General features: G+C 34.4%; 2 pseudogenes; both read left to right on the forward strand.

The window, feature by feature from the left end:
- Positions 1 to 3429: 3429 nt before the first annotated feature.
- LOC131639136 (uncharacterized) lies at positions 3430 to 5304 on the forward strand (annotated as a pseudogene).
- A 3326-nt stretch (positions 5305 to 8630) lies between these two features.
- Positions 8631 to 12132, forward strand: LOC131639130 (LEAF RUST 10 DISEASE-RESISTANCE LOCUS RECEPTOR-LIKE PROTEIN KINASE-like 2.1; annotated as a pseudogene).
- Positions 12133 to 23739: the final 11607 nt, after the last annotated feature.

Below are 23739 nucleotides of genomic sequence, written 5' to 3' on the forward strand. Positions count from 1 at the left end.
AAAATTATTTTTAAAACCCCCTTGCAATATCAAGATTCCGTCAGTTAAGCCCCTAGATGCACTATTTCACTAAAGATTCCATTTTAGTAGTGACTTGGCATCTATGTGGATTTTTCTTTTAATTTTTAATTTATTAATTAAAATCCAGGTGGATTTTTATTACTTTCTTTCTTTTTTAACCTTCTTTATTTTTCTTTTTTTTTTTACGTTTATTTACTAATTAATTAAGTTACATTTTTTTTACTAATTAATCATGAAAATATTATACTGGGCTTAAAGACCAAATTGCATTACATAGCAGCCTAATATCCAAATTTTTAACAACTGTTGTTTTAAACAGCTTTATAAAGACTTTTAATTCTGAAAGAAATTTCGATGTGGGACTTTTTTATCATCCTCACTCTCACACTTTCAGTACCATATATGTAACATCATTGAGACCATGAATTGGAAAGAGAATCACAAACACACAACATAAGCTTAGGAAACAGAGAAAATCAAGATGGGAATGGTAATGGTAATTTCTCTTCCTTTAATCTTCTTCTGCTTTGTTCTTGGTTTTGGTTGTTACTTTTTTGGAAGAGCTAGAGAAAGACGTGATGTGTTCAACAATCCTCAAGTTTATGGTATGCCGATTCCACCGCCAGGAGCTGCTGCTGCAAACACTACATTCCCTGAACCACATTTAAAACAAACATTACTTCTAATGTTTGAGTTCAACTCATAAAGCATGCATATAAATTATAATCGTTGGTTCTTAATTTGTGTTTGGTGTAAATTGGTTGTTACTGTAGTAAGAGTCCAATTATGATTCATTTTTATTGTGTTCATTTGTATACAACACTCTTGGTGAAATTTAAATTAGTAACATTTATTACTTTTCAACTTTTTGAATTTAATTTTTCTTACTTGAGTTATTTGAATTAAGTTAAGTTTGTGTTGTTGGAAAATTCAAAATATCTTGGATATATCTAATTTTTCAGTTGAAGTTCAAAGATATACTTAATATTTGGCCCCTTTTAGGAGCCATTTTAACACAGTCCTAAATCAACTGAGTAAGTAATTGTTTCATTTAGTCTCCTTCCATTTAGTCCTGGAAAGAGAATCATACATTCTAGCATCAATATTGAAAGTGGAGTAAATGCAACAATAAGACACATAGCTGCAACAAGGCCTATATTGAAACACCATATTGAAACAAGATGTAACTTATACAAAATGCATGCAAACATAGATAAGAGGATTTGCGTCTGATATGGTTAGTTTCACTATCCCTTTGCCACAATGCTTGTTTTCCATTACAATCAGGAACAACGGTTCCAATGCCAGCAAAGTATTCTTCTACTTTTTTTACAGGACCATGATATGCAGTAAGACCACCTTTTACTTGTAAGTACCACATGCATATTGTTATCTAACCTCACTCAAGTTGTTCTAATTTATTGAAGAATGCACGTACGTAGCTAACAAGTATACTTAAGCAAAGCGAAATGTCGACTCCGCAAAGCTTTTGGTTGTTGTGGTGCAGCACTGATGAAGATGATATTGGAATGTAGTGTAGCTGTTAGTTCCAACTCAAGCCCCATTTTTCATGATCATGTAGTTGATTGATAAGAGTCTGGTAAAAGTTGATGATTATCGTGTCAGGATGCACGACATGATTGAAGATATGTGCAGAGAAATTATGAGTCTGGAAGCACCCTCAAAGCAAGTGTGTGGTATGTTGTTGTAATGCTAAGAACTCCCACATCAGCTAGTAGTGAAAACATATTAGAGTTTATAAACCAAACTCACTTATTGGTAAACAAATTCAAAACAGGTTGAGTAAATGGGCTACTCAAGGACCTACCATATGTATAGGCCCAAATATGATTTTTTTAATAAAAAAGTAAACTATTAAAATATAATTTAAAAAAAATAAGAAAAGAATTATTACAAAAAAAATTGATATAAAAAAGTTTAAAAAATACAATATATATAAAAAATAAATAAAAGAATTAAGTATTCCACGTAAGCTGAAATATTACGAGATTTATTTTACAAAAAAAACTTTACTAGATACTAAAATCAAATCTCGTTAATATTACAGAAATTTGTATATTTAACCCTATACTTTAGTCTTAATGCAATTTGCTTATAAAACAAAACACAACGGTAATGGTATATCAATTGCAGAGAAATTTATGAGTTATAGAATTATGGATGTACGAGAGAAGAGGTTCATTGGAAACCTCAATTTATTCTTTAAAAAAGTAAATTTAGATTAATGATGTTAGACCAGCTCCAATGCTAAGTTTCTCACGAGTTCCTCAACGTGTTTTCCACCTGGCAGTTGTTTTTTGGCATACCCATTGCTACAGCTGGAATGATAAAATTCAAGTAGCCGTTGTTGAACGACTAGTTTCAAGTAGCCGTTGTTGAACGACTAGTTTCTTATTTTTTGTTTTATATTATAAAATTCAAGTAGCCGTTGTTGAACGACTAGTTTCTTATTTTTTTAACTTAATTTTTCAATTATAAATATAGTGTTTTAGGAAAAAATACCAACACCAATTTTCATTCCCTTTCATTTTCTTTTAAATTTTAAGTTTCTCTCTCAAAATTTCATCCAAATTTTCATCTTTTTACTTCAACTTAAAATTGCTTAGGTCAAATGGATCCTAATCATTTTCACTATCAACAAGCTATGTTCAATTTCATGCAAAATTATCAAAATCCTAATTCTTAAAATTCTCAAAATCTTAATTCTCAAAATTCTCAAATTCCATCGGTGTCAACAAACCCCGCCATTTTTTTCCGTCACCAAACAATCCAAATATGTTTCCTAGCCCTCAAATGAATTCTAATAGTATGGAATTTTTTCGTCATGAACCGATGTCTGGTTGTCAACTTCCACCATATTCTACTCAAGTTGGTGGTGAAACAGAAAAGTGTTGTCGTTAAAAAAAATCTCGAGAGCAATTTACAAGGGATGAGGATATACTTCTTATCCAATCATGGCTCAATGTTTCAAAGGATCCAATTGTGGGAGTTGACCAAAAGGCTGAGAGTTTTTGGGTAAGAGTCGCTGCCAATTATAACGAGTATCGTGGAAAATCGCGGGAAAAGTCAGGGGGACAATTAAAATGTCGATGGCATCGAATAAATGGCTTGGTTCAAAAATTTGTTGGGTGTTACAAACAAGCTGTTAATGGAAACAAAAGCGGGACATCGGAGAACGATATCATGGCCACTGCACATGCTTTTTTTGCTCAGGATCAAGGTACAACATTCAATCGTGAGTACATATGGCGACTGTTAAAAGATGAACCTAAATGGATGGGAGAATCGATTAGAAGTTCTTCAAAAATAACAAAGACTTCTGCTAGTGGGGTATCATAGGAGAACCCAAACACACCTTCAAGTTATGAGTTTAACTCTTCATCACCAATGGAGCGTCCAATGGGACAAAAAGCAGCAAAAAGAAAGGGTAAGGCAAATGAAATTCCAACTGCTAAGCAAGATGAAAGGATTAAAAGAACAACGGCAATGGAAAGACTAGCATAATGTAAGGAGGACGAGATAGAAGTCAAGGTAATTCAAATCATGATGAAAGACACTTCTACTATGAGCGATAGTCAACGAGATATTCATGAAAAATATTGTAATAAGATGAAAAAAATATGGAATGTAGTTAGTATCACTTATGTAAAATGGTCATTAGTACCAATGGTCATTAGTACCACCTTAATTTATCAACATCTATGTAATATGGTCATTAATACCACTTTAATTTATCAACATCTATGTAAAATGGTCATCAGTACCACTTTAAATTATAATAAATATAGCCGTTATTCAAAGTAGTCGTTATTCAAAGTAGCCGTTATTCAAACTAGCCGTTATTCAAACTAGCCGTTATTCAAACCATTATATATACTACCACTTATGTCATTGTTTTCTCATTCTCATCTTATTCTTCTCTCAATTTTCTCTCATTCTTTACTCACTAAAATGGATTCAGACAATTCAGATAATTACGATCAAGAATTTTGGGACTTGATTGAAGAAGAATTTATTGACGACAATGATGAAGAACAACAAATTTAGAATGAACGTCAAACTGGAAGTTCCTCTCAGCCAAAGAAAAGGACAACGGTAGATCGAGGTCGTGAAGAAGGGCACAATCGATTATTCAATGACTACTTCTCAGAAAATCCAGTATACACAGATGTTCAATTCCGATGAAGGTTCAGAATGCATAGGCATGTATTTCTTCAAATTGTAGATGCTCTTGGAAATCATGATGAATATTTCCAAATGAGGGTCGATGCAACTGGTAAAATGGGTCTTTCACCATTGCAGAAATGTACATCTGCTATTCGTATGTTGGCGTATGGGTCTCCTGCTGACTCTGTAGACGAATATGTTCGAATCGGTGAAAGAACTTCAATTGAGTGCTTACAAAGATTCGTTCAGGGCGTGAATGCTGTATTTGGGGCTGAGTATTTGAGAAAGCCTAACAACACTGATGTTGAACATCTTTTACAAATGGGAGAGTCATGTGGCTTTCCAGGTATGTTGGGTTCCATTGATTGTAAGCATTGGGAATGGAAAAATTGTCCTGTTGCATGGAAATGACAGTATTGTCGAGGTGATCATGGTAAGCCCACAATCATGCTTGAAGCAGTGGCATCACAAGACTTATGGATTTGGCATGCTTTTTTTGGTATTGCAGGTTCAAACAATGACATTAATGTGTTAAACCAATCCAACGTGTTTAACGATATTTTGGAAGGACATGCTCCCAATGTGCAATATACAATCAGTGGGACATCATATAATATGGGGTATTATTTAGCAGATGGTATATATCCTGAGTGGGCTACATTTGTTAAGACCATTCCAATGCCACAGGGAGAAAAGAAAAAATTATTTGCTCAACATCAAGAATCAGCTAGAAAAGATGTGGAGCGGGCATTTGTAGTGCTTCAATCTCGATTTGCAATTATACATGGCCTAGCGCGTGCCTGGCACATGGAGACCCTAAAATATACCATATATGCCTGCATCATATTGCACAACATGATCGTGGAAGACGAACAACATACATATGGAGGTAATTTTGATTACTCTTATGATAATGTGGATAACAATAACTCAACAACTGAAATATTTAGCGGTCCTCATCCGAATCTTGCAACAAGACTAAAAAGAAGAGTAAATATTCGTGAAAAACAAGTTCATCGTCAACTTCAAGGAGATCTAGTCGATATGTTTGGGAACGTTTTGGACATGAAGATGACGAAATTTAAGTTTGATTAATTATGTGATGTTATTTATTTTTATTGTTTTTAATTATATGTCATGTATTTGAGATTAATTTTAATTATCATTTTAAATTATCAGTTAAATTTGAATTTTATTTATTTTATATCAATTTTAAGTTAAATAATTAAAATTATTATTTTAAATAATATAAAATTTAATATGAATAAAATATTCATTTATAAAGTAAAATTGTGGGACCCAATATGAGTTCTTCAGAGTTGCACCATTGGAGTAAAAAATTAATTGAGTTGCTTCAAGCTGACGTGGCTTAATAGGTCTCACAAAGAATCCAAAAATGGGTTCATGGTTGGAGATGCTCTTAGAGAAGAGTTAATGCAAAAGACGTTGTATTACAATTATAAAAAATAAATGACAAAATATAAAAATTACACAAGTTTTTAGTAACATTAAAAAATAGGATAAACGATGATCATTCATAACTTTTAACCAATGTTTTAAAAATCAATTTGATCATCAAACTGATGAGGGTACTGAGTTATTGATTTATTGGTCGAACTACGGAGTCATTGGTTGAATCGCATGATAAAACAAGATTAAACCAAATAATTTGGTTGAATAAATAATTCTCTTTAACAAAATTAGGGTTAAATATGTTTTTGGTCCCTATAAATAACCCAAAATCTTGTTTTAGTCCCTATAACATTTTCGTTCAAAGAATGATCCTCATAAAGTTTTCCGTCTCCAATTTTGGTCCCTGCTGTCAACTTTCATTAACGGAAGCTGACGTGACATGCCACGTGAAAGACAGCTTGGCAAAAATTTTAAAACGCATTAGATTGAGGGGGTTTTAAACCTCCTCTAAATAAACCCATAAAATTTTAGAAACAAAGTTCTCACAAATATTTCATCAAACACCTTAGATGCACCATTTAAAATTACAAATTCATTAAAAAATTCCATTAAAGCCTTCACAAATTCAAACCTATAAACAATACAAACCGAACCAATTCCATAGGACCAATAAAAGAACAAACATTTAGATGAATGAATATCTCAAAACAACGCAAAATATATATAACACAAAATAAAATTGCATGTTTCCTAAACATTTTTCTAATATTGAACATCTCTAACCAATCATCCTCATTCTGCCAGTTCAATCTCTACATGGTATAAACAGGAAATAAATTTCGGAGTAAAATACATTGATTTTTACAATATACTCAAGCAGAACAACATCCACCTTTCTTCACAGCTGATTCTTCATCGCGAGAACCAACATTAATCGTCTATCCTTTAGGTAAAGCAGCCGGATCATCACCAATCTCAAGGGCCTTTTTGCTTACAACGCGGTATATCTGTGTCAACACTTCTGTGAAGGCACTTTCAACGTTCAAGGACTCAAGGGCAGATGTCTCCATAAAAAATGTATGCTCCCGTTCAGCAAAAGCTGTAGAATCTTATGTCGAAACTGCTCTTAAATGACGCAGGTCTGCTTTGTTGCCTACAAGCATCACGACAATGTTGGCATCGGTGTGATCTCTCAGCTCTTTTAGCCATCTCTCCACATTTTCAAATGTTACGTGGCGGGTAACATCACAGACTAATAAAGCGCCAACAGCTCCACGATAATAAGCACTTGTAATTGCTCGGTACCTTTAGTAATGAAATGCAAAATGAGATAAATTATATCATGAAAAATTGATAAAAATACAGTATGATCAATAGTAATGCGTGATCTAGAAACAATCTTATTAAATTGTATTCACATTTTTCTTTTCTTTCCATAGGAATTGGTTCGGTTTGTATTGTTTACAGGTTTGAATTTGTGAAGGCTTTAATGGAATTTGTTAATGAATTTGTAATTTTAAATGGTGCATCTAAGGTGTTTGATGAAATGTCTGTGAGAACTTTGTTTCTAAAATTTTATGGGTTTATTTAGAGGAGGTTTAAAACCCCCTCAATCTAATACGTTTTAAATTTTTTGCCAAGCTGTCTTCCACGTGGCATGCCACGTCAGCTTCCGTTAATGAAAGTTGACGGTATGGACCAAAATTGGAGACGGAAAACTTTATGAGGATCATTCTTTGAACGAAAATGTTATAGGGACTAAAACAAGATTTTGGGTTATTTATAGGGACTAAAAACATATTTAACCCACAAAATTATATAGTTATTAAATCGGTCGAATCAGATAACTCTGTCTCTAAAAAAAATCACGACACTTACAAAATTTCAAAATTTGAGAAGTTCATTCCATAAATTTAAATTTTAAACATAATCATCACACACAACAAAATAGTAGAAAATACAAATCTAAACGAATTTTGATCAAAATTTAATTACAACATAAAGTAAATAACAAAATAGCTTAGTGTCTAATAAATTTAATTTTAAGGATGTAAATTTGTTTTAAATACATTTTGAATAAAGTCTATTTATATTTTAATTTTATTGCATCATGCTGTCTTAAAAAAATATAAGCAAACATTTAACTCGTTGATTTTTCAAAACCGCTGGTTTACTTGTTTATACCGATTTTAACTTGTTTTAGCCGAATTCGATTGGTTCAATAGTTCACAGTTCAACTAGCCTATCCGATCCAGTTTTTAAACCTGCTTTTAACGACTTACTTCAGTAACAATATCCATCTTTTTTTAGTTATGAAATGTTGGTCATGGAAGTTGTCACGACTCAGGGAGGTGAAAAAATATCAACACCAAAGTTGACCTCACGAGTGAAATATATTTTAATTATTGGATTTACAACTTTCTTGATTCAAATCAAGATCTTGGTTTACGATTTTTTTACATATATGTCACTGTTTGAAATAGAAAGTTTCAATATGCCGCAGTTTGAAAATAATATTCCATTATGCCACGCTTTGTTGTTCACGTTCGGCCAATGCATGGACGAGAGAATGAAGAATTTTTTTTCATGTGTAGGCTCGGCCAATGGATGGCCGAGCGCATGAAAAAGCATTTATTATTTATATTTTTTTTCTTCTGAATTTAAAAGTTTTAATTATTATTAATATATATTTAATATTTAAAAACAAGTGGTTAGGCCTAACTAGTTCTACACATCCAGAACTAGACAACTGGAGCGTAAAAAATAAATGGTGGATGATGTGATAGTGAAAACTATATCCGATGGAGTGACCGGATCTAAAAGAGACTCTTGATATCTTATTAAAAAATGTGGTTAAGTCTTACTCAACTCTACCAAACCCATTTGTAGAATGAAGATTGCCTCCACTTATTATAAGCACATGTCTTAGATTATATATTGCTGAAGACTCTTAAAAAAAATCCTTGGTTTAGAGTATAAGAAATGAAATCGGCAAACTCCCCGGTACCTTCGGAGGCACAGTTTTTAACTTTATTTGTTAAAAAATCTACTTAGCTCGTATCAATGACGGTACCAGTGGTAGGTTTTCCAGTTCCAAGTCAACAATAATTGCATTTCTTATTTTGACCTTGTCAAATATCATCAATTCAATAAAAAAATGATGGAAATGATTGCATTTAATAGTCTAATAAACTGTTCATCACCCCTACCATAGAGAACCACACGAACCATTCATCATGTTTTCACTCATACATCAGCTCCTCTTTCTGTCATTCTTCATTAAAGTTCAACTCCTTCTAGCATCAGCTAATTGTCCATCTTCAATAAACTGCGGATATCTCGGACAAATCTCATTTCCTTTCACAACCACACAACACCCAAACTGTGGCATGCTAATCATCCACGGCTGCGACGACACCGAACCACAAGCCAAAAAAACCATCCAAAACAACAAAACATGGTTCGATATCACCAAAATCGATCCCTACACAATCACAATCAAAGACGACGATCTCCACGACATACTGCTGAAAAAAAGTTGCGACATTCTAAGCTACAACTCTAAGTTTACTGTCAACACGCCTTTGGTTTCGTCTCGTTTACAGAATTACGTAACTGTTTACGGATGCAACAGCAGCAACACAGTCGATCTTCAACAGTACTATTCTGTTTCTAATTCTACTTCCATCTGTAGAAACGAGAACAACGGTAGCTTGAATGGTGTTTCAGATTCAGATATAAAGAGTAATAAAGCTATTGTAGTTATAACTGATTTTGTTTCTTCGAGTTCGAATCATCTCAGAGGATGTTCGAGGGCTCAGATTCCAACGAGTTTTGAGGTTAAACGTCTTGATCCAGATGAACTTTTTAACTCCTTAAGTGATGAAATTGCAATCAAATTACAAGTTTCTCAGAATTGTTCTACCTGTCATGATCTTGATGGAGGTCAATGTCGTCTTGATGACTACGGACAGTTTTATTGTCAACAAGGTACTGCTATAGTTTACTGAAATTTTTTATATTATATGCAACAAATTCAATCTATATTTCAATCAATGATATCAATCGTTTTATTCAATTTAATCATATCAAATTTTATTTGGCAGATAATTCTAAAAAGACCCGTCTTATAGTGGTTGCAGTTGCATCTTCTGCCGGAGTACTTGTAGTTCTAGCAATTTTGGGTTGGTTCTTGAGAAGGCGTTTTTTCAACGATAAAAACCCACCATACCAAATAATTGAGTTGTTTCTGAAAAACCATGGTCACCTTGCAGCTAAGAGATACACTTATGCAGAGATAAAGAAAGCAACAAATTCATTCAAAAACAAACTCGGTCAAGGAGGATATGGCAGCGTATACAAAGGAAAATTACAAGATGGAAGTCTCGTGGCAGTAAAAGTATTAAGCGAATCCAATGGTAATGGTGAAGAATTCATCAACGAGGTTGCTAGTATTAGTGTCACTTCTCATGTTAACATTGTTAGTTTATTGGGATTCTATCTAGAAGGTACTAAAAGGGCTTTGATATATGATTACATGCCTAATGGATCACTTGAGAAGTTCATATATGAAGACAAAGATCCATTAAAGCTAAATCTTCAATTGAGTTGCAAGACTATCTACAATATTGCAGTTGGAGTAGCTAGAGGGTTAGAGTATTTGCACAAGGGTTGCAATACTAAAATCTTGCATTTTGATATAAAACCTCACAATATACTCTTAGATGATGATTTTTGTCCTAAGGTTTCGGATTTTGGACTTGCAAAAGTATGTCCAAGAAAAGAAAGTATTATATCTTTATTGGGCACCAGAGGTACTGCAGGATACATTGCTCCTGAAGTGTTTTCTAGAAATTTCGGTGGTGTCTCTCACAAATCTGATGTTTATAGCTATGGAATGATGGTTTTAGAAATGGTTGGGGGAAAACAGAATAACAATGTCGTTGAAGTTGAACGATCGAGTGAAATTTATTTTCCACACTGGGTTTACAAGCGTCTTGAACTGAATCAAGAGCCTAGATTGCGAAGCATTAAAAGTGAATTTGATAAACAAATTGTTCAAAAGATGATTATAGTAAGCTTATGGTGCATCCAAACTGATCCATCACATAGGCCTGCAATGAGTAAAGTGGTTGATATGATGGAAGGTAGCTTGGAATCTTTGCAAATACCACCAAAACCTTGTCTCTTTTCACCTCCCAGGTCTCCTTCAAGATCATCAGATTATAACACTTATAGTACATCTCAGGATTTGTATCATTCAGGTATATAAAGTACTATGTTCTTAATATTATTATATTATTAATTTAAATGCAGAGTTAAATTTTTTATTTTTTTTTTCATTTTGGTGCACTATTTATTTGCAATTGCAGGCTCACTTCATACCACTGATTCTGAACCTCTAATCATTCTGCCTCAGTAGAGTTTGTGGGAGACCTCCATCCCCAGAAGAGAATGAAACAATATTGTTATCAAATGCAATACTCGGATCAAAAAAAGTATGTTAGTAATAAGATATAAATTAGTTACATTAGTTAGTTGAGCTAGTTAGTTAATTAGTTAGATCTGGTGGTTGTTCTTAGTTATGAATTTGATACGCGTGTAATAATTTGTTTACCATGTTTTCTTGTTTTGTGGGATTTTGTCAAAGACAATTTTCTATGCCAAGTTGATCTTGCTCCAAACGAGGGTATACCCGTCCACGCAGGTTCAATTTTCTCTACAAGCTCGAAGCCATGGCAAGGTCTTTTTCTATGTTGTGATTATCGCAATAAGAAGGATGCAGTGGAAGAAAAACGTCCTTGTGGAATTAAAGTGTCATAGTAAGCTAAAAATTGTAGTCCTTCTATTCTTTAAACCATCTTTCACTTTTTGTAATCACAATTTTTATTGGCCAAGTAAGTAATCGATTGAATCTCGAATCTCAAATCTCAAATCCAAGAGGGAGAGATAGATACTCACTCAGGAACTCTGATGGGTCATGGCGAATATTAAATAGATTGGTGGCGACCATCTTTCTATGACTATTTGTTGCAAATTAATAGACTATATTCTTCACCAAGTCTTGATAGTTGGTGATGGAGAGTCGAAAAAGAACCATATACCATCTTAGGGTCACGTCTCTGAAGGTATCTGATAGGAGCTTGCATCTCAAGGAGTCAGGGACTCTAACGATAGCCATCTGCATGTTAACGAAGGCGACATATTCATATGAATTGCAACACCCATCAAACTTTGCCAATGAATGAGGCTTAAAGATGTTTGGAACGTGCGCCCCCATATTTCATCTGAAATAGGTTAGGGGTCTAGCATCTCCTACTCGTCAGAAGGATCTATGCCCCGCTGATGGTGATGGATATAGAGGAGATCATCCTCCAAAAGCCTATTTATCGTGGCGTCCATAATGGCGCCCATCGCCAATATGGCACTTTTTTTGCTAGCCAAAGTTTTGTATTTTTGTTCACCACGATGGCCAGAAAGGTGGAACATGAGGGAGAAAATTCGGAAAAGTTTAGTTGTGGTGGCCTAGATCAGTTTTACCGGACTCTACGGTAGGCGTCAATTATACATGCTTAAAAGTACAATATTTGACAACCCCTAATGATTAAGGTTGTCATAGATTTTTACGTATGTTGTGCAAGTGAGAGCTAACTAACACAGGGGGTGACAAGCTTTATGTATGCAGTTTTCTTTGTGAGAATGAGATTGATCTTATTAACTTCAAGATTGAGGTATTTATAACTAAGTTGGACATGGATGCTAGGCCCCTTAGAAGTAGCAACAGCCTCCGAGAATATGTGGAGTGAGCAATTAATCTCCTGGTATGTAGGCGAGCGTGGTTAACTTCTCCATAACTTATTCCACATTACAACAGATAGGAGACACATTAATTTCTCATTCCCCCAAGTCAAACAGGTTACTCTAGAGATGAGACAATCATTCTATAAAAGAGAGATAAATCTGATAAATGAGCGTTCGATCACATAAATGAGCGAGAGAGAGGTTCAACTTACTCCAAGAGTTAGTTTTTTTAGCTTACTCCAAATCAAACCCTTTCAATTAACTTTAATCGAATGGTCATTTAAGAAAAATGCTAATTTAACCATCAGGTTAGATTCAATTTAAAGGTTATGATTTGGAGTAAGTTGAACCCCACTTTTATATATATATATATATATATATATATATATATATATATATATATATATATATATATATATATATATATATATATATATATATATATATATATATATATATATATATATATATATATATATATATAGACTCGCACACTTACCTTCTTTTTAAATTTGTAACGATGTTTAGGGGTGTTCAAAATCAAACCGGCTCAATAGAAAACCGCAAAACCGAATCAAACCAAACCGAAACCGCAAAAAATTGCATTTGGTTCGAATGAGGTTGAGTCATTTTTTAACAAACCACGTGATTCGGTTTAGTTTGCGGTTTCTATTTTACAAACCTGACCAAATCGAACCAAACCGATTTATCTTACAACCCTTAAAATTCACTTAACCTATATTCAACTCAAACTCAAACCTATTATGCCTTAGTCTTACAATTATGAATGATTTTCTCTTATTCACACTTAAGGTTTCAGTTTAAGTCTTCTCAAATCTCTCATAGCGGTACTGCGCCTTCTTCTCATCTTCTTTTTCAAGTACATATCACATTTTCTTTTCTAGTCTTTCATCTAATAAGTTATTTCGTTTTCATCTTATTATTTTTATTCTTCTGATCTCTCTTCAAATTATGTTTTTATTATTCATCTTCTTATCTAATCTATTCTCTCCTATGTTCTTTCTTTTTCATCTTCTCTAATCTTTCATCCCCTCTTTTTTTCTATTTCGTTATTATATTTTTGATAATGTTTTATCATTTTATGTTTTTTATTCCACTTTTATCTAATCTTATTTTTGTATATTAAATATAAAGTTGTTATCTAAATATGATGAATTTTGTTGTTATTTGAACGCATAAATGACTAAATACAAAGTTATGTTGTCATCTATATGTGTAGAGTTGTCAAAATGGGATAGCCCATATGGGCTGCCCCGCCAAGCCCGGAAAATCACAGGGCTTGGACCTTAAAATTAGAGCCCATATTTTTCAGGGCCTTTTTAGCCCAGCCCTGAAAAGCCCTCTACCCATTAGGGCTAATCCATATGGGCCGTGGGTAGCCCATCAGGCCCGCATAATTATAAATTTTAAAAAATATATTAATATTTATATTATCTTACTCCAAAATAGCATATTAATTTTTTTCACTTCACTAAATTTTATCTCTATTTTATTCAATCTTTCTCTTTTAAATATTATACATTAATGTAATCAACATTTTTTCATCGTATTATATTAGTTTTTCTTTTATAATAAATATTCAAGTATTATTTTATACAATTTAGATATATATTGTATTTAGAAACACATTATAGTATTTATAAGAGATAATATAGTCCTTAAAAATTTATTATGTTTAAAATAACATAATTTTTAATTTAATTTATAATAAATATTATGGAGTTTTTTATTTTAATTTTTTTTAAATAAAAAAAGCTCATTTAGGGCCGGGCTCGGGTAGTAAATCTCGAGCCCATATTATACAGTGTCTTTTTGGCCCAGCCCTGAAAAGCCCAGGGTTCGCTAGGGCCGGGTAGCCCATATTGATAGCTCTATATATGTGATGTATGGTTCAATAAATTTTTGTAAAAAAACCGAACCAAACCAAACCGCATTGATTTGGTTTTATTTCTAAAAGCCAACCGAACCAAACCAAACCGCAAACTTTTTTCTCTCGCGGTTCAGATGATTTTTTACGTCAAAATCGTCCAAACTGCACCGCGAACACCCCTAATGATGTTTGTGCTATATCTCGATTTTGATGCTTTGGGAGATAGTTTATCTTTCTCAGATTGTGCTCGAAGTTTTATTAAACGTCACTTGGTTCTGTTATTGGCAAAGGGTTGATATCCCATCCCTACCCCTAGGTATGCGTAATGGGGTTTCCCTCACCCCTAGGAGTGGGAACCCTTTAATCACCACTTTAGGGTAGGGATGTAAAACGAGCATGTCCGACTAAAAAAAAATAGTGTAGGACGGAGTAGACATAGTTGCTATTCCAGACTTAAAACAATGACATTATCCGCAAAAAATAAAATAAGGGTGGGGCGGGGAAGGCCCGCCCACCACATCTATAAAGACTATAAATACAACCAATTATTGTATAAAAAAATGAAAAAAATTACAAAATTAGTGTTTGTTGAAAAGTCTTCCATTAATATGAACGACTCCATTGATACATTACCAATTCCAAGTCAAAACATGACCTTGTCAACGGTAGCAATACTTAGGGTGCGTTTGATTTGCTAAAAAACGAGGTACTGGACAGGACAACTTTTTTTGTACTCTGTTTGATGTAAAAACTAATCATGGTACTGGACAAAAAATATGGTAAGGTACTGGACAAAACCATAATTTCTTGTCCCCCACTAAACCATGGGACAACTTTTTGTCCCAAACACTAATTATCAAAAAAAGATCAAAAAATTATTTTTTCTCTCTTTCTTATTATTTAATATTTTAATTCATAAATATAATATTAATATTTTATATATCAAAAAAATGTTATAATAAAAGTTATACTATTTTTATTCGGTTCATTGACATATCAAATAAAGTAAAGAAAAAAATCTCAATTTATTATTTTTCTTCTCTTCTCATTATTTAATATTTTGAATAAAAAATATATTTTATATATAATATAAATAATATATTTTATATATCAATAAATAATATTATATTAGAAATTATATTATTTTATGTGGTGCATAGACATATCAAGCAAAATCAAGAAAACAGTTGTCCAGTCCAGTAACCATCAAACATAAGGCTCAGGCTAGGGTGAGAGGCCTGTTTAGGTCTCTCACCGTGAGAGACTTAATTTTTTTTTTTTTGTTTCAAATGCTTTTCTGCCATTGGATTGAATTGGGGTACCATTGGATTGAATTGGGCCCATGGATGCTATGGTGTACCAAACACACACAATAAAAATGCTTTAATGATAGTTTCTCACATTGCTGTTTCCAATGCAAATTGTACAGTAAAGCTGAAAATGCTGCAAGCCAATGATTATGCATTAATTGAGTGCTGAAAAAATTGAAAAAATAAAAGAAAAATCGTTGGGAAGCAAAATGAGAAATGCAGCAAATTAACAAATGCATTATTTTTGGTATTGCTATTTGCTGCCTGCACCCCCTCATTATATTTTAATTTTGCAACCTGCACCCCCTCATTAACATATAAACATTACTAAATTAAAATTAATAATAGAAAAGTTGCATATTTATTTATTTATTTATTTAAATTAAAAACTGCATATTTATTTATTTAAATTAAAAACTTGATATTCATTTAAATTAAAAAAATCAATAACATTTTTTTAAAATACATTAACATATTTTTTATTTAAATACGTTAACATATTTTTTGTAAAATTTGATTTTTTTTTAATTTAAAATATAAATTATGTTAATCTTATAAAAACTCACGTTAATTTTAATTTTTTTTAAATTTAAAAAATATTATTTTTTTATTTAAAAACTGGATGTTTATTTAAATTAAAAAAAAATAAAATTTAACTTAATAAATCTAACGCTAAATTTATTTAGTAAAATTTGATTTTTTTTTAATTTAAAAAATGAATTATATTAATCTTATAAAATCTCACGTTAATTTTGTTTTTTTTAAAATTTAAAAAAATATTGTTTTTTATTTAAAAACTTGATGTTTACTTAAATTAAAAAAAAATTAACTTACAAAATCTGGACGCTAAATGTATTTTATAAAATTTGATTTTTTTTAATTTAAAAAATAAATTATGTCTAAATTTAGAAATCTCACGTTAATTTAAATTAAAAGTTATTGTATTTAAAAACAATTATTTTGACGTTTAAATAAATTATATTGACCTATAAAAATTATCAAAGTAAAATTAACATTCTTAAAATTTAAATTATGTATAAGTAAATAAATTGTTAAAAGAAAAAGTTGGAAAAAAAAAGCATCATAATATTGTTGACCAGAATACAAAACAGCTAAAACTAAAAATAAAATGAACAAAAGATCTGGGAGGGGATCGAACCCCAGACCTTGGAGAAGGTAGAAGACTAAGGGCAAGAGCTGAGCCACTAGGGCAAACAATGTATTCATTTATTTACATGCCTTCCACTTATAATATATAAACAACGCTTCGTTTTTTATATGCAGCCAAGAGTGACACCAACACCCCCAATGATTCCTAATAAATAGAACTTGACTTGTTGACCCACCAATAATATTAAGACAAGTATCATGTTGGTCATATAAAAAATACAAATTGTAAGCAAGTAGATGATATTTATAGATTAAAACTTGTATTAAAATAAAAAATAAACATATATTTTCAAATTAATAGATATATTTATTTTTTAAATAAATCCAACTTAATATCATGAAATTTTTTGAAATATGAAAAATTAAAATTAACTATACACATAAAACAAATTTTAGATATATTAATAGATAAAATAGACAAATAAACTACATTACAAGTATTCTTTTAAAACCTGAAATATTCAATATGAGTGCTTATGTTTTACAAGTATTTCAGCACCCAACATAACATACAGTTTACAAAAAAAACTGAGTATTCCGCAGCAATTCATTCACGACGGATCCTTTCAATGTCCTCCTGCGGTATCACCCCTGCGCTCAACATAAACCATGATTTGTTCAACAGGTGGGTAACGGATGGCAAAGCGAAGTTTGTCACCAACCTGCACTTCAGCATGTCTTATATAGTCAAACCAAGCCCCACACAAATAACACTCCTTCTTCTTCGAATTCTTCTTAATCTCACAGTCATAGGGTTCATTATTGTCACAGTCATATAGCTCAATATTTGAAAAGTTTCGCAGCTGGCAGCTGTCGATGACGTTGGCTGGAAGTTGCTGCAAATTAAGTAGAAATCATTATCAGCTTCAATACAATTCAAACACAATTGAAATTATACAACAGATCAAATTTTTTCATTTCCTACCATAACATTACTCCGCGTCCTCTTCGCATCAACTACTTCTCGCGACCACATCTCTTCGTCCTGATCCACAATTATAGGGCTATACACCCTGACACTGAAACAAAATCACAATTAACATGAAGCCCGGACTCGGACACGGGACATATCATCGGACACGAGGACTCCGCTAATACAGAAAACATAGGACACGGACACGGCAAGAACATATTTTATATATTAATATAACAATGCAATGTACGTGTCATACGCGTGTCGTGCGAGTATCCATGTCCGACGCGGCGACACGCCTTCTGAATGGCGTGTCGGCGCTTCATACGAACACAATGTATAAAAAGGTCAAACAAATGCTTATGCAGTTACTTCAACACAATTCCAGTACACATTTGATTTACCTCTCGCTATCCGATGATATAGTTGTGTATTCATGCTCATCTCTTTGAATGTCGTGGAGGTCCGAAGACTCCATGTTGTTACCCTTATGTTTGTGGCTGCAACCAACACCACCTTCAGCACATCCTTCTCTTTTAAGATTCCCTTTCTCTACCTCACCACTTCCCTCACATTTCCTTTTTCCTTTCTCCATGGTGCCTTTTTCCTTCCTAATGTTGGAAGTATCCTTATGCAGACTATGTTTCCTGGTAGTGAGTTCATCATATCAGGGTCCAATAAAACACTTAATGGTTACAATCATACCTGCATCCTACTCAACAAGAAATGGCAAGGAGAAATTGGTTTTCATGTTATTAAAAATCATAAGTTAAGTACCTTTGGGATGCAGATGATGGCATCTCTCCTTGACCGTCTTTACCTTTAACTTTGCTTTCTTTCTTGTTCCTGGCGACCTCCTCCAACATTTGCTTCAAAACAAAGCTCCTTGTGCGTTTCCCAGGTATTTTCCTTTCCTGGGAATCATCCTCATCGCAGCTTCCTTCTTTCACCCTGCATTTTAACAAACAACCACTTCAATATCCCGTATCACTTTTTACACGGATATTACTGTCTTCTTCAAATACAGTATGATTATCAGGTTGCATTATAGACATTATACAAACACATTACATGAAAACCCGATATTGGAGAAGCAGAAGAACAGTTTAAGATCAAGGAATTAAACAAATTTTTGGAACAAACCTTCCCCATTCAGCCATGGTCGTGTGTGTCCGTGAATCTCGCGCAATGTCGTTGGCAGTAGCAGTATCAATTGAAGATGGAAATAAACCCTAATTTCACCCTTACTTTTTATGCAACTGATGATTAACCTCTGTTTTTATTTTTTTAATTTTCAATGTTTTGATGTTCCAAAACACACAAACAGGAAAAATAGTTTTTCATTAATGGCAAAGTGGATTTATTATCTAAATTATTATCTTATGAATTTTTAATTAATTTTTTTCACAAAGTTATTTTCTTATTAATTATTAATTTTCTATATTATTAATTATTAATTATTGATTATTTTCACAAAGTTATTTTCTTATTAATTTTTTTCACAAAGTTATTAATTATTTTCTAAATTATTTTCTTATTTTCTTATTAATTATTAATTTTTAAGTATTTTCTAAATTATTTTCTTATTTTCTAAATTATCAACTGTTGATGTCTTACTATGTGTGGTCCATGTCAGGGATTCAACTGATGATGTCTAACTATGTGTGGAACATGTCAGGGATTCAAATGATGATGTCGAACTATGTGTGGAACATGTCAGGGATTCAACTGCTGATGTCGAACCATGTGTGGAACATGTCAGGGATTTAACTGATGATGTCGAACCATGTGTGATCCATGTCAGGGATTCAACTGATGATGTCGAACCATGTGTGATCCATGTCAGGGATTCAACTGATGATGTCTTACCATGTGTGATCCATGTCAGGGATTCAACTGAAGATGTCGAACCATGTGTGATCCATGTCAGGGATTCAACTGATGATGTCTAACTATGTGTGGAACATGTCAGGGATTCAACTGATGATGTCGAACCATGTGTGGAACATGTCAGGGATTCAACTGATGATGTCTAACCATGTGTGGAACATGTCAGGGATTCAACTGATGATGTCGAACCATGTGTGATCCATGTCAGGGATTCAACTGATGATGTCTTACCATGTGTGATCCATGTCAGAGATTCAACTGATGATGTCTAACCATGTGTGATCCATGTCAGGGATTCAACTGATGATGTCGAACTATGTGTGATCCATGTCAGGGATTCAAATGATGATGTCGAACTATGTGTGATCCATGTCAGGGACTCAAATGATGATGTCGAACTATGTGTGATCCATGTCAGGGATTCAACTGATGATGTCGAACCATGTGTGGAACATGTCAGGGATTCAACTGATGATGTCTAACTATGTGTGGAACATGTCAGGGATTCAACTGATGATGTCGAACCATGTGTGGAACATGTCAGGGATTCAACTGATGATGTCTAACTATGTGTGGAACATGTCAGGGATTCAACTGATGATGTCGAACCATGTGTGATCCATGTCAGGGATTCAACTGATGATGTCGAACCATGTGTGATCCATGTCAGGGATTCAACTGATGATGTCTTACTATGTGTGGAACATGTCAGGGATTCAACTGATGATGTCGAACCATGTGTGGAACATGTCAGGGATTCAACTGATGATGTCGAACCATGTGTGGAACATGTCAGGGATTCAACTGATGATGTCTAACTATGTGTGGAACATGTCAGGGATTCAAATGATGATGTCGAACTATGTGTGGAACATGTCAGGGATTCAACTGATGATGTCGAACCATGTGTGGAACATGTCAGGGATTCAACTGATGATGTCGAACCATGTGTGATCCATGTCAGGGATTCAACTGATGATGTCGAACCATGTGTGATCCATGTCAGGGATACAACTGATGATGTCTTACCATGTGTGATCCATGTCAGGGATTCAACTGATGATGTCGAACCATGTGTGGAACATGTCAGGGATTCAACTGATGATGTCTAACTATGTGTGGAACATGTCAGGGATTCAACTGATGATGTCGAACCATGTGTGATCCATGTCAGGGATTCAACTGATGATGTCGAACCATGTGTGGAACATGTCAGGGATTCAACTGATGATGTCGAACCATGTGTGATCCATGTCAGGGATTCAACTGATGATGTCTTACCATGTGTGATCCATGTCAGGGATTCAACTGATGATGTCTAACTATGTGTGGAACATGTCAGGGATTCAACTGATGATGTCGAACTATGTGTGATCCATGTCAGGGATTCAAATGATGATGTCGAACTATGTGTGGAACATGTCAGGGATTCAACTGATGATGTCGAACCATGTGTGATCCATGTCAGGGATTCAACTGATGATGTCGAACCATGTGTGATCCATGCCAGGGATTCAACTGATGATGTCTTACTATGTGTGGAACATGTCAGGGATTCAACTGATGATGTCGAACCATGTGTGGAACATGTCAGGGATTCAACTGATGATGTCTAACTATGTGTGGAACATGTCAGGGATTCAACTGATGATGTCGAACCATGTGTGATCCATGTCAGGGATTCAACTGATGATGTCGAACCATGTGTGGAACATGTCAGGGATTCAACTGATGATGTCGAACCATGTGTGATCCATGTCAGGGATTCAACTGATGATGTCGAACCATGTGTGATCCATGTCAGGGATTCAACTGATGATGTCTTACCATGTGTGATCCATGTCAGGGATTCAACTGAAGATGTCGAACCATGTGTGATCCATGTCAGGGATTCAACTGATGATGTCTAACTATGTGTGGAACATGTCAGGGATTCAACTGATGATGTCGAACCATGTGTGGAACATGTCAGGGATTCAACTGATGATGTCGAACCATGTGTGATCCATGTCAGGGATCCAACTGATGATGTCTTACCATGTGTGATCCATGTCAGAGATTCAACTGATGATGTCTAACTATGTGTGATCCATGTCAGGGATTCAACTGATGATGTCGAACTATGTGTGATCTATGTCAGGGATTCAAATGATGATGTCGAACTATGTGTGATCCATGTCAGGAATTCAAATGATGATGTCGAACTATGTGTGATCCATGTCAGGGATTCAACTGATGATGTCGAACCATGTGTGGAACATGTCAGGGATTCAACTGATGATGTCTAACTATGTGTGGAACATGTCAGGGATTCAACTGATGATGTCGAACCATGTGTGGAACATGTCAGGGATTCAACTGATGATGTCTAACTATGTGTGGAACATGTCAGGGATTCAACTGATGATGTCGAACCATGTGTGATCCATGTCAGGGATTCAACTGATGATGTCGAACCATGTGTGGAACATGTCAGGGATTCAACTAATGATGTCGAACCATGTGTGATCCATGTCAGGGATTCAACTGATGATGTCGAACCATGTGTGATCCATGTTAGGGATTCAACTGATGATGTCTTACCATGTGTGTTCCATGTCAGGGATTCAACTGAAGATGTCGAACCATGTGTGATCCATGTCAGGGATTCAACTGATGATGTCTAACTATGTGTGGAACATGTCAGGGATTCAACTGATGATGTCGAACCATGTGTGGAACATGTCAGGGATTCAACTGATGATGTCTAACCATGTGTGGAACATGTCAGGGATTCAACTGATGATGTCGAACCATGTGTGATCCATGTCAGGGATTCAACTGATGATGTCTTACCATGTGTGATCCATGTCAGAGATTCAACTGATGATGTCTAACTATGTGTGATCCATGTCAGGGATTCAACTGATGATGTCGAACTATGTGTGATCCATGTCAGGGATTCAAATGATGATGTCGAACTATGTGTGATCCATGTCAGGGATTCAAATGATGATGTCGAACTATGTGTGATCCATGTCAGGGATTCAACTGATGATGTCGAACCATGTGTGGAACATGTCAGGGATTCAACTGATGATGTCTAACTATGTGTGGAACATGTCAGGGATTCAACTGATGATGTCGAACCATGTGTGGAACATGTCAGGGATTCAACTGATGATGTCTAACTATGTGTGGAACATGTCAGGGATTCAACTGATGATGTCGAACCATGTGTGATCCATGTCAGGGATTCAACTGATGATGTCGAACCATGTGTGATCCATGTCAGGGATTCAACTGATGATGTCTTACTATGTGTGGAACATGTCAGGGATTCAACTGATGATGTCGAACCATGTGTGGAACATGTCAGGGATTCAACTGATGATGTCGAACCATGTGTGGAACATGTCAGGGATTCAACTGATGATGTCTAACTATGTGTGGAACATGTCAGGGATTCAAATGATGATGTTGAACTATGTGTGGAACATGTCAGGGATTCAACTGATGATGTCGAACCATGTGTGGAACATGTCAGGGATTCAACTGATGATGTCGAACCATGTGTGATCCATGTCAGGGATTCAACTGATGATGTCGAACCATGTGTGATCCATGTCAGGGATTCAACTGATGATGTCTTACCATGTGTGATCCATGTCAGGGATTCAACTGATGATGTCGAACCATGTGTGGAACATGTCAGGGATTCAACTGATGATGTCTAACTATGTGTGGAACATGTCAGGGATTCAACTGATGATGTCGAACCATGTGTGATCCATGTCAGGGATTCAACTGATGATGTCGAACCATGTGTGGAACATGTCAGGGATTCAACTGATGATGTCGAACCATGTGTGATCCATGTCAGGGATTCAACTGATGATGTCTTACCATGTGTGATCCATGTCAGGGATTCAACTGATGATGTCTAACTATGTGTGGAACATGTCAGGGATTCAACTGATGATATCGAACTATGTGTGATCCATGTCAGGGATTCAAATGATGATGTCGAACTATGTGTGGAACATGTCAGGGATTCAACTGATGATGTCGAACCATGTGTGATCCATGTCAGATTCAACTGATGATGTCGAACCATGAGTGATCCATGCCAGGGATTCAACTGATGATGTCTAACATGAGTG

This window comes from Vicia villosa, unplaced genomic scaffold, assembly GCF_029867415.1.
Source record: "Vicia villosa cultivar HV-30 ecotype Madison, WI unplaced genomic scaffold, Vvil1.0 ctg.002544F_1_1, whole genome shotgun sequence".
In the NCBI taxonomy this organism is placed as follows: Eukaryota; Viridiplantae; Streptophyta; class Magnoliopsida; order Fabales; family Fabaceae; genus Vicia; species Vicia villosa.